The sequence below is a fragment of the Echinops telfairi genome, unplaced genomic scaffold, assembly GCF_000313985.2.
Source record: "Echinops telfairi isolate 266 unplaced genomic scaffold, ASM31398v2 ScPeMD7_7427;HRSCAF=8465, whole genome shotgun sequence".
In the NCBI taxonomy this organism is placed as follows: domain Eukaryota; kingdom Metazoa; phylum Chordata; class Mammalia; order Afrosoricida; family Tenrecidae; genus Echinops; species Echinops telfairi.
The window spans coordinates 12014860-12028310 of record NW_022111327.1 but is presented as its reverse complement, the minus strand read 5'-3'; the positions used below and the strand labels follow the sequence as shown (position 1 = coordinate 12028310).

The window sequence follows — 13451 nt, the reverse complement described above, 5'->3', positions numbered from 1 at the left end:
GAAAGAATTTTCTAAAATTGATGGAAACCAGTTTATGAATCTTTATAAAACATAAAGTAGCTTATACCCCAGAACATCAAGGTAAAACTGAAAAAAAAATTATATTAGAAAATTTTGTTCCAATCAAGAGGAAAAAGAAGAAAACACCTTCAAATAAATATTATCAGCTGATTTCTCAATGGGATAAAAAAATAAATAACTAAACCAAAATGAAGAGTTAATAATCAAAAAGATTTGGACTAATATGGACCAAAATCTAAAAAATACATAATATATATATATATATATATATATATATACATACATATACATATATACACACACACAAGAATATATAATAAAATAGGATCCTATAGTCAGTGAAAGTTAAGTTCAAAAATGAAAGAAAATAAAAGCACTTTCAGACAAACAAAAAGTGAGGTAATTTATCAATAACACACATTTACTTAAGAATTTACTAAAGCTATTCTCCAGATATAAGAAAAATTATTTCAGATGGAAGTGCATAGCTTCACAAAGAAATAAAAACTAGTAAAATATAAATATTGGGATAATTCTAAATAAATATTGGTGATATAAAATAAAATATGCAGTTTGATATGTTAAAAACTCAAAGATGAAAACACAGTAATAATGTAATAAATACTTTGAAATGGAGGAAATAGTATATAACATATTATGAGAAACTTATATTTGGTGTAACAATAAAAGGACTACATAATAATCTCTGATAAGTCAAGGAGGACTATTGTAATTACCAAGATAACTATTAAAACAATATAAAATTGCATAAATATCTAGATAATATAGTAAATAAAATGAACAATAAAAAAATCAAGAAGGCAAGGAATGATATAAAAAGAAACATAACAGATGTGAAACAAAGATGATAGAATTAAACACAAATTCATATGCAATTAGGAGCCCTGGTGGTGCAGTCAGGCAAGTGTAAGGTTGCGAACCTCAAGGTCTATGATTCAGATCACCACAGGGAGATGAGGCTGTCTGCTCCCATTAAGATTTATAGTCTTGGAAACCCACCCTGTCCCCACAGGATCACTATGACTCAGGATCTACTGGATGACAGTAGTTTTTGCCACAAAGTTATCTAAGTAATTAGATTAGATATAGATGAACTAATACGACAATTTAAAGGCAATGCAATTTCCGATTAAATTAAATAAAAAAATTTAACCATATGTTTATTTGCAAGATATACACATAAAATATACAGAAAGGTTAAACATAAAAAAGCAAAAATATACCATTACATGATAATCAATAGAAAGCTGGTACCACTATAAAAATATTAGGAAAATGAATGTCCCTAAAATAGAACAAACAGCAGAAAACAAAAGAACATTACTAGAGATAAAATAGTTCACATAGAAATAAACTAATTCATCAGGAGGACACAGATATTCTAAATTTATACAAATATAATAATTGTTTTAAAATATACCAAAATAATTATAAACATACAAGAAAAATACATCAGTCGATAATCATTCTGGAAAAAGTAATACAGCTTTTCATAATTATCAGATAAGAAATCTAGATGAATATAAACAATTTAACAATATAATTAGCAAATTTGAAATATATATATTGCATAGAAAACGACACCCTGAACTTTAGAATATAATTTTTTTCACATTACATGGAACATTTATTAAATATGCCATAACATGAGAATAAAGCACATCTGAAATATAAGAAATATACTTCTATATAATTCATTGTTAAAAGAAAAACAATATTCTATAGCACTAGAAATCAGTATAGAGCAACACTGTAGTCCTTACAGCTAGCTAACATGGTTCAACACGGACCTACTGGCCATTAGATTATAGAGTCATTCACTTAACCCACTGCTTCCTAAGACCTAATGTCAAAGACCTCAGTGCTAGACCATTTAATAAATACATTTGTCAGAGCGCCTTTTTAGTAATGTAGCTCAACATTATGTTTCCTTGACACACAGATTTCACATTTCTTCAGTGAGGCCCAAGTGGTGTTTCTGGGATCTGTTGATCTGTCGTGGCGAAGTGGGTGGGGAGATGGGACATCCTACATATGCAACCAGCCTGCCCCCTCTTATTATGAAATAGGGGTTTCCTGGCAGCACTATGCAGGATGTTCAACCTCCCCACCCATGTGAAGGTCAACTGCTACACCAGGATGTTCCGGGACTTGATGTTGATTGATGCTTCACTGTGTAAAAGATTAGGTTTTCTGTTTCTGATGACCTAGCAATAATAATTAACAACCCGAATTATCCAGAGATGGGAATTTAATTAATCTCTTATTCTAATTTAATCACATTCCTCTAACACATTGGTTCTAATACCGCAACCCTTTAATACAATTCCTCATGTTGTGGTGACACCCCCCCCAACCGTAAAATTATTTTCATTGCTACTTCATCACTGTAATTTTGCTACTGTTATGAAGCAGGCACCCCCTGTAAAAGGGTCGTTTGACCCCAAAAGGGATTGCGACTCACAGGTTGAGAACTGCTGTTTAACAAGACTAGTTTTAATCAAAGAAGAAGATCCTTCTGGCACTAACACGTTAAAGATAAGGAAGGACTACATCCTCCCTCTACTTCACTCCCATTTACTCGTTCAGGACTGCTTACCTCTCTAAATAATATAAACAAACATTTTTTATACTACAGTAAATGATAATTCTTTGTGAGGTCTGTTGCTACAGGACCTAGATGAGCTGCACATACATTTTTGTCAAAGTGACAGTAGTTGACATCAGCTATGCCATATGTAACAGAAGTTAGTTGCCAAAAACACAGGCATACAAACATCATAAACAAAAAATGAAACCTATTGCATCAAGTTGATTCTGACTCATAAATCAAATCAAACCCCACTGCTGTATAGTTAATTCTAACTCATAGCAACCCTATGCTGTGCTTCTGAGACTGTAAATTTTTCGGTGCAACTTTCCAGGACATTTTCTTACCAAGACAGGTTTAAATTAAAACAAAACTGAAAAAACAAAAACTTCTTCATCATAAGTCCTCATGGAGCAAATTAAAAATGGGTAAAAAGGGAGATCAAATAATAGGGTATCACATTTTAACCTTACTACATCTGCCTTAATTGATTTTCCATTGTTCTTTGTTAGATAGCATGGATATTGACATCCCTGGACTGTGTTCAGAAGGGATTCACCGGAGGCTTAATCCATGGAGGGACCCTGCAAATGGATTTTCAGTTCCACCTGTCATCCATAACCTCTGTAAACTGTGTGTTCAGAATTTAAGCTCTGACACTGTTCATTCTTCTGGATTTGGGTTGCATTATTTACAATCCTTGGACCATTTTTATTGTTGCTTTTATTTTTAGGGTATCCAAAACTAAGACAAGTATATTCCTGAGAGGATTTGGCTATTGCCAACCACAAGTGGCAGAGACAAGTTTGAACATGCTTTGTTTCACATATGAACTGGAACTCTAGTAGCAATACTTTTTGACTTACCCTAATATTAACAAGGAGCCCTGTTGGCTACGCCCAGAGCTGATAATTACAAGGTCTGGGAGAAAGATGAGGCTTTCTACTCCCATAAAGAGTTACAGTCTCGGAAACCCACAGGAGCAGTTCTATCCTATCCTGGAGGGTTCTAGGAATTGTAATAACTCAAGGGCATTGTGTGCGATTATTAACAACTATTTAGCTCTTATTATGATCAATATGTTACAAAAAGAAACCCAATATATATTCACAGTAACTCCACATTTCATTTTTTCTCAAGCTCCTAACAATCATTAACCTACTCTCTATTTTTAAGGATTGCCTACTCTGGACATTTCATATAAATGGAATCATACGGTATGTTTTCTTTTGTGACTGGTTTCTTTCATTTACTGTAATGTTTTCAAGATTATCCATGTTGTAGTCTGTATCAGTACTTTATTCCTATTCATGGCCAAATTATAATAACTACGATACAAAAATTTGTTTATTTATTTACCATTATGTTGGGTTTTGGTGTAGCTTTATTATTATTATTACAAGTCATGCTGCTATCAACATTCGTGTATGTTTTACATATTTTAAATTATTCTATTTTGGTTTGGTATGCACAGTATAGAGTAGAATTGCTAGGTCATATAATTCTATTTTGAATTATTTCAGGGAGTACCAGATGGTATACCACAAAAGCAAATCATTTTACACGTACATCAAATATATCAATTGTTTCATATTCTGTAGAATAATTATTATTGTCCTTTCATATAATTATACTTATCCAAGTAGATGCAAAATGATATCTTATTGTATTTTCATTTGTGTTATGGATTGGATTGTGCCATCAAAAATATCTGTTGAAGTCCAAATCCCTCCCACCCAAATACATTGAAGTATTGTTCAAGACATCATTATTAGGTGGCATTTCCATTTTTGAAAGGTGGATCATAAAGTTTCCCATAAACAATTGTTAAATGATTTCTCTTCAATTTTGTCAATACTTTCATCATGTATCTTCAGAATTGTTTTTAGGTGCATAGTGATTGATTGACATATTATCATCACCAAATATCTCTATCTCTAGTAACAATTTTGGTCTTAAGCTACATTCTACCAGATGTTTCGTAGTTACTACAGGACCCCTGGTTATTACTACTTGCATAATATACATTTTTCCACTGTTATGTTCAAAATTTATCATTAAATCTAATAGGTTTCACTTGTATATAACTAGAACACTATTTAAAATTCATTTTGAAAATCTCTTCCTTTAAATTGGTATTTAATCCTTTTAAATTTAATGTAACTACAAATAAAATTTGCCTCTTATGTTTTTATTTGCTTTCTTTATCTCTCATACCATTTTTATTTTGCATTAGTATATTGCTGTCTTCCTTTTTGGTGAGTAGATAATAGTGTACCTTTTTGATTCTCTTCTCATTTCTTTATTTTAAAATTAATTTCCTAGTAATTGCCATCACTCAAAAATTCACTGCCAGTGAGTCGATTGTGACTCATTGTGTATAACAAATAGAACTTTTAAGACTGTAACTTTTTTATGAGAGTAATCTTTCTCTCATAGAGTGGCTGGTGGCTTTCTACTCTTGCCCAAATTGAGCTACCAGCCCAAAGTGTAACTATGCCACCAGGGCTCCTAGTAATTGGCATAGTGATTAAAAGTAACAATATAACTTATAAAAATGTAGTTATAGTAATACTAATGGAGTTTCTATAATAATTTTAGTTTTTATGGCTTTATTCCTCCATACCCTTTTGATATAGACATTAAATATTTTTACATTTTGTATCAATACAGATTTATTTTAGATTTATTATTATTTTATGCAAATATTCAAGTGATTCTCTAGCGTCCTTCTAGTCCACCCTGAAGGACTTGATTTAGTAATTTTTTATAAATAGTATGCTAGCAACAGATTCATTCAATTTATGTTTATCTGAGGATGTCTGAATTATACTTTCATTTCTAAAGAGTAGTTTTGCTGGATATGAAAATCTCATTTGTCAGAGTTTTCCTTTCAACCCTTTGAACAATGTTTTGTTATTTTGACATACTTGATGGCATTCAACAAGTCTATGAGACTGTAAATTGTTATTGTTTTTTTCTTTTTTGGTTCTTCGGATTGAATAAGCTTACTAATTCTTTCCTGCTTCCTCTAATATACACTTTAACTTCTCTATTTTTTTCATCCTATTTATTGTAATTTCCAATTCCAGAGTTTTCATTTAGCTCCTCATTGCAATTTTCATTTCTTCTATGTTATTTAATATTTTATGAGTAATTATTCTTTTATTTTCCCTCAGTTTATTAAACAACATATTTTAAGTAGATGATTTAAATTTTGTGTTGTAAGTTTAACATTTGGACTTCATCTACATCAGTTTCTTTTTTGCTTTTTTCCCCTCTATATAAGACATGCTTTCCTTCTCAGTAAGGAGTCCTGGTGGCATAGTGGTTAAGCATTGGGGGGGGGGGTAGCTACAAGGTCAGCAGTTTGAAACCACCCTTTATTCCTCAGGATAAAGATGAGGTTTACTACTTTCATCTGAATTATAATTTCAAAAACTCACATGAGATTGTACATTGACCTACCTGAGCCAGTGTTGATTTTTTTGAGGGGGGGTGGTGGTAATCTTTTTCTTTGCACATGTATTATGTTTTTCTCTAAAATTCGCCATTTTCTATACTACAGTGAGCCAAGTCAAGGAATCAGTTTCACTTCACCCTGCAGCTTGTTTTTATGGCTGTTAATTGGTTTGTGATTGTTATAAACTTGTTGTTTTTGCTGTGTTGCTACTGAAGTGTCTCTGTCAACGCTGAGGATTGGATAGTGGTAGTCTTTAATGAATGGAACAAATAATTTTCTATGTATTTGCCAAAGAGCTCTGAGGTTGTTTTGGAGAAAGCCTTCAACATTCAATCAGCAACTGTCCATTGTGTTTTAACTTTCACCTCCCACTTGTGTAGACCCACAAGGTTGGTCAAAGGTGACAGCTGACGGCTTTGTCAAGGTCATTCCTGAATATCGCTTTCTGGAAGAATTGAGAAAACCATGCATATGCTAAGGACAATGCATGTACCCAGAAAAGACCAGAGAAGACTCTAATCTTTCACCTTGGACTGATCCCTAGGCTCAGTGAAAGCACAGGCCCAGCAGAAAGCTGACCTGCCAAGACTGGGAGAGGGGTAGCTGTCTTTCAATTATATGTGTACACACACTTTCTGCTGGAAGCCGAACAAAAGTCTGAGGGAAAAGACGTCAGTGGCAATATATGGCAAGAATCCAATCTACGTAAGTTTAGTTTGGAAAAGTCACTGAACAGAGTCTATCTAGCTATTGAGCAGCATGGGTGTGTGAAGGTGTCTTGGAGACCTGTAGCGCTTGCAGCATGGCTGACCAGTTAACTGAAGGACAGATTGCGGATCTCACGGAGGTTTTTCCCTATTTGACAAGAATGGTGATGGAACTCTAACAACAAAGGAATTGGGAACCCTAATGAGGTCTCGTGGGCAGAATCCCACAGAAGCAGAATTACAAGACATGATTAATGAAGTAGATGCTGATGGTAATGGCACAATGGATTTCCCGGAATTTCTGATAATGATGGCAAGAAAAATGAAGGACACTGACAGTGAGGGAGAAATTAGAGAAGCATTCCGAGTGTTCGATAAGGAGGGTGGTGGCTATGTTAGTGTGCCAGAACTTTATCATGTGGAGAGAAGTTAACAAAGGAAGAAGTTGATACAATGGCCAGGGAAACAGATATTGATGGTGAAGGTCAAGGAAATGCTGAAGCGTCTGCAGAAATGAGGACAGAAAGGGAAGACATTGTACAGATGTGCTAAATTTCTTGTCCAAAATTATGTATTTGCCTTTTCTTTGTAACTAACCTGTAAATAGTTTCCCCCAACTGTCAAAAGAATATGCATGTGTAGAAATTAGGACTTCATTCCTCCATGTTTTCTTCCCTTATCTGTCACTGTCCTGAAACCTTATTTTAGAAAATTGATCAAGTAACATGCTGCGTGCAGTTTATTCTGGATATATCTAAGCCCTTCTGCACATCTAAACTTAGATGGAGTTGGTCAAATGGGGGAACATCTGGGTTATTCATTTTTTATTAATCATTTTATTGGGAATTTTACCGATATTATAAAAATCCAAAATTCAGTTAGATCAAGCATAATTATACAATTACTGCCACCATCAATTTTGAATCATTTTCTTTATCCTTGAAGGTTATGCTTTTTTAAAGCAATTTTCTTTAGGACTGTCAGCATGTGGTTGTTGAAGTGTGGAGTGGTAAGGCTGCATGGACTATGGACAGTCTACAATATGTACTTAAAGTTGCACTATTGCAAAACAGCTGTATTACGCAGGTACTCATACACTATTATTCTGTACCAGAAACATTTTCTTTTATTGTTACTTGCTTTTTAAACTTTGTTTAGCCACTTAGAGAAAATCTGCTTATAGCACAATTTTCCTCAAATCCATTCCAAGTTGTGTATTTGTTTTCCAATTAAAAAATTGCAATTTATCCCCCCAAAAAGAAAAAGTCACTGAACAAATGGACTACCACTTGCAACAAAAGTACCAAACCCTAAAAAACATAATCTGTATTCCAAAGACATCAATTTATAATATGAAAATGTTCACTTTTTATACCCTCAGTATTTTACAAAGCACATGAACAGAAAGAATGATCTAAAAAAAGATAAAAAATAAAGAAAATGATCAGAAGGGAAGCCAAGACATTAGACTTCCTAGACAAATATGTTAAGAGAGATTTCTAGTATGCTCAAATAGCTAAAGCAAAACAAGGACAAAGAACATAGAAAATCAGAAAAGCAGTGCATGATCAAAATGAAGGTCTGTCTAAATAAGATAGGCTGGATGAACAATCTGGAGGAGAAAACAACGGGACCGACAGTTCCAGGGGGCATGAGAGGAAAGGAAGTGGTGTTAACAAACCCAGGGACAAGGGAACAACAAGTGATCCAAATTGGTCATGAGGTGGGTGTGGGAGGCCTGGTAGGGCATGATCAAGGGTAATATAACAAAGAGGAATTGCTGAAACCCTGGTGAGAACTGAGCATGATAGTGGGACAGGAGGAAAGTCAAGGGAAATAGAGGAAAGACCTGGGAGGCAAAGGGCATTCATAGAGGTATAGATAGAGACATGTGTATATGCAAATATATTTATATATGAGGATGGGGAAATAGATATGTGTGCACATATTAATAGGTTTAGTATTAAGGTAGCAGAAGGACATTGGGCCTCCACTCAAGTACTCCCTCAATGCAAGAATACTTTCTTCTATTAAATTGGCATTCCAATAATAAAATGTGCAAACACCTAAAATTAGAAAGCCAAAAAGAAATAACACATTCTGCATCTCTTAAGCTGATAGAATTAAAGAAAAAGTTCAAGCCTTGAGAAGCAATACTGAAAGATTCTATGAGTAAAACATTGAATGATGCAGGAGACATCAAAAGAAGATGGAAAGAATATAGAGTCATTGTACCATAAAGAACTAGTAAATATTCAATCATTTCAAGAATTATCAAATGAGCAAAAACCAATGGTACTTAAGCAAGAAATTCAAGCTGCACTGAAAGCATTAACCAAAAACATGACATAATCGAACTACCAATTGAAAGGTTTCAACAAGCTGATGAAGTACTGTCTATGCCAAGACATTTGGAAGACAGCTACTTGGCCAGCTGACTGGAAGAGATTCATATATGTACCCATTTTAAAGAAAGGCGATCCAAAAACATGCTCAAATTATAGAACAATATTATTGATATCACATGCAAGTAACATTTTGCTTAAGGTCACTCAATAATGGTTGCAGTAGTATATTGACAAGGAGCTGCCAGAAATTCAGGCCAGACTCAGAGAAGACATAGAACAAGGGATATCATTGTTAACATCAGATGGATCTTGGCTGAAATGAGAGAATAGCAGAAAGATGTTAACTTGGGCTTCATTGACTATGCAAAGGCATTTGATTGTGTGGACCATAACAAACTATGGATGAACTTGAGAAGGATTTGAATTCCATAACACCTCATTGTGCTCATGTGGAACTTGTACATGTATCAAAAGTCAGTTGTGTGAAGGGAACAAGGGAATGCTGCATGATTTAAAATCTAGAAACAGTTTCAGCCCCTCACCAATATTTATTCAATCTGCATGCTGAGCAAAGAAGCAGAGAATCTAGTTTACATGAAGACGAATGTGGCATCCGAATTAGAGGAAGGCTTATTACCAGCAAGGGGTATGCAGATGACACACCTTGTTTGCTGAAAGTGAGAAGGACCTGAAGCATTTGGTAAAGAAGAGCAAAGACTGCAGCCTTCATAGGGATTACAACTCAACGGAAAGAAGACCCCAATCTTCACAACTGACGTAACAGATAACACCATGATAAATGGAGAAAAGTTTGAAATTATCAAAGATTTTGTCGATGGCACCTAATAACACCAGTAAAAAACAACACCAATATAATTACCTTATGCATCACAGGGATGATTTATAATGTACTTCAATAAATAATAATGATGTCTACAATGAACCTGGGATATATGTAAAACAGATATATGAACGAATTTTGAGCTCCTACTTGATGTAGCCCTAATTTAAGGACAATTTGTTCTTTTGACATGGCCTTACTCCATATTCATCCTAATGGAGATATCACTGAAGATATGGGTGCTATAGCAAAGTGTGTTTTTTATAAAAAATCAGATAGTGCCCAGCTAACAGAAAGAAGAACATCTGAGTTCTTAAAAGTTTGTCTTCAAATAGGCAACCATCTAAGTGAAGTGTCAGTTAAGTCCACACAAAAGAAGTACACCAGCTTGTGTGATGCAAAGATTGTAAATAATAAATTCCAATTCCAGAGGAAAGAATAGTATTTGAACTTAAGTTCTATACACCTAGTTTGTGGAACATTACGGATGATATTGGAAGCCCAGAATCCATTTGCAGGGTCCCTACGTACATTAGGTATCTGAAAATTCCCTTCTGACTAGTCAAGGGATATGAGTACCCTTAATATCAGAGTACATTGTAATGTGGATTTTGGCAGAAGTACTTAGTCTAAAATTTAACACCAAATCATTTGATCTCCTTATTGACCCATTTTAAATTTGTTCCGTTTTTTATTTTTTATATAATCTGCTTTCTTTTTGATTAAGGTTTTCTGCTTTCTCTGCAATATTTGTCAATGTTGGTTGGTCCATTTTTGTTTCTTTGATTTCAAGGGGTATGTTTCTCAATAAAGGGAGCCTATGATAGGTAAATCTATAGAGACAGTAATTGGTTTGATAACTTCCTAGGGACATAGAAGGGAGGTTAAGGGGAAATGTGGAGTCAAAAATAATGAGTAAGAGAATGAAGAAAATTCTTTAAAGATTGTGGTGATGATTGCACATCTCTTCTTTATATGATTGAACTCTTGAATTGTGTATCACAATAAATTCATTTTAAAAGTAATAACCCAAAACCAAAATTTTATGAAAGGCACAAATCTAAAAATAAAAAAATACAAGAAATATCAAAAAAGATAAACTTAAGGAGATCCATGCCAAGACACACTACAATCAATCTGGTCAAAGACAAACTCTTGAACCTAGGTTGCAAAAATCAAACCAAGCTCACTGTCACTGATAAGATGTCAGCTCATAGTGACCCTTATAGGACAGGGTAGAACTGCCCCTGTGGGTTTCTGAGAATGGAACTCTTTATGGGAGCAGAAAGCCTCTTCTTTTTCCCGTAGAGCAACTGGTGGTTTTGAACTGCTGATCTTGTGGTTAGCAGTCCAACATTTAACCATTATGCCATCAGGGCTGCTGAACATAAGTAAGAAGTGATATTGTAACAATTTTCTATAAGATTAACAGTCTTTTCTTCACCAGAAAACATGGAGCATAGCAGTTGGTGGGATGACAGATTTGAAGTGCTTAAAGAAAGAGAAAATGTCCGTCAAGAATTGTACATCTGGTCAAACCATTCTTCAAAAAAAAAAAATGAGACTATGCCTTTGCATAGTCAATAAAACACAAGTAAACATCTTTTTAGTATTCTCTGCATTGAGCTAAGATCCATTCAACTTTAGCAAGGATATCCCTTGTTCCACATACTCTTCTGAATCTGGCCTGAATTTCTGGAAGCTCCTTGTCAATGTACTACTGCAACCATTGTTGGGTGATCTTCAGCAAAATCTTATTTGCATGGGATATCAAAGCTCTTGTTCCATAATTTGAGCACTCTCTTGGGTAGCCCACCATTTGTCTGTCAGTTTGGCATAATGTGGTGGCTTGTGTGTTGCTAGGAACCATATTGTCCAATACGTATCCTGAACAAATCATCAGAGAAGCTGGATTATAAGAAAAATGTGGCACCAGGAATGAAGGAAGTCTTGTTAATAACCTGCATTCAGGTTATTCAGATGACACACCTTACTTACCGAGAGTAAGGAGGAATTGAAGCACTTGCTGACAAAGACCAAGCCTTCCATATAGATTACAACTCAATGTAAGGGAGATCAAAATCCTCACAACTGGCCCAATAGGTAAACATCATGATAAATGGAGAAAAGGTGGAAGCTGTCAAGGATCTTGTCTTGCTTGGATCCATAATCAATTCTCATGGAAGCAGCAGTCAAGCGATCTAAAGATGTATTGCATTAAGTAAACATGCTGCCCAAGACACCCTCAGAGGTCACCATTTTGGTTGGATCATTTTGAAGGCATCCAAAACAAGATTAAGACAAATGCACTCTACTATCAGGAAAAAATATCAAGACGTAGCCTGGCTTCTGATCCAGTCTCCCAGAGGAGTAGAGAGCGTGCCATTCATCAGCCTCTTTCTATGCACACCTTAAGAACCAACTTCAAAGAGGACCCCTTACCCCACTCCTTCAAAAAGTCTAGAAGATGACCATCCACTTACTGCCATGCAACATTGGACTTAGGTCTTGCCAAACGAACAGATACTACCACAGGAGCCAGGGGGGGCTGGGATCTGACTGGAAAGTCAAGTCAAAACCAGGAGAAAGGAGCGTCAAGTCTTCATAAGAGCCATATTACACTTCTAAATGAGGAGGAGCAACAACAATAATTCTATGGAATTCAAGGGAAGAATAAGCCTTGTACTATGTTCCTGGTTAGAAACTTTAAACCTAGTTTCCATCCAGCCCTAGGTGACCCGGGCTGTGTGCTATGAACTGCAGTGACCTTAGACTCTGTCCTTTCAGAGAACATGGTATCCCTCATAGGCCACAGAAGAAAGACTTGATGTGGAAGCCCCAATTGAATGAACTGGGCCATGGCTGTGGAGTTGGCAGTCGCTGGACTCTGCTTTGTGGGTGCCCAGTGGAAGGTGGCTCAGAACCACCATATAGTTACTATTTTCATTCCCTCCGTGCTTTACTATGACATGTATTATTCTGATAAGCGAGATTCTACCCTTGTGAGTGAACGTTACTGGAAATTTTCCCCTATCACCAACTCCCATGGTCAAGGTAAACAGTGCTCAATCAGTATTAAGTGTTCAATCTGCACAATCAACAACTCATGGACTGCGATTCAGAGCTGGTCTATACTTGTATAACTTCCTTTCCTCAACAGTATGTTAAATTCTGTGACATTGGATACGTTAAAACTGAATTACCTTATACCTCAGAGGGATATTTAATAATATTCTCTCTCATAAAATGATCATGAGGCCTCTGAAGTAAACCAAAGATGTACAGAATCCAAAGACAAGTGAATGGATTTTGGGCTTGCACTTAATTCTAGCATAAGAACATTTAGCTCTTATGACTTCCCCCTGCTCAATGCTCACCCTCGTGAAGAGACTACTGAAGATATGGATGCTACAGCACAGTGTAGTGAAGAAAGCATATGGAGCCCGGCTATCCAAAGGAA

The 13451-nt window shown here is 35.3% G+C and overlaps 1 protein-coding gene and 1 pseudogene across 1 annotated transcript in view; one reads left to right on the top strand and one right to left on the bottom strand.

Annotated features, from left to right (window-relative positions):
- The window catches only part of HTR2C (5-hydroxytryptamine receptor 2C), a 239481-nt gene that overhangs the window by 39546 nt on the left and 186484 nt on the right, over positions 1–13451 (bottom strand). The gene's annotated exons all lie outside the window — the stretch shown is intronic.
- On the top strand, positions 6898–7235 carry LOC105979301 (annotated as a pseudogene).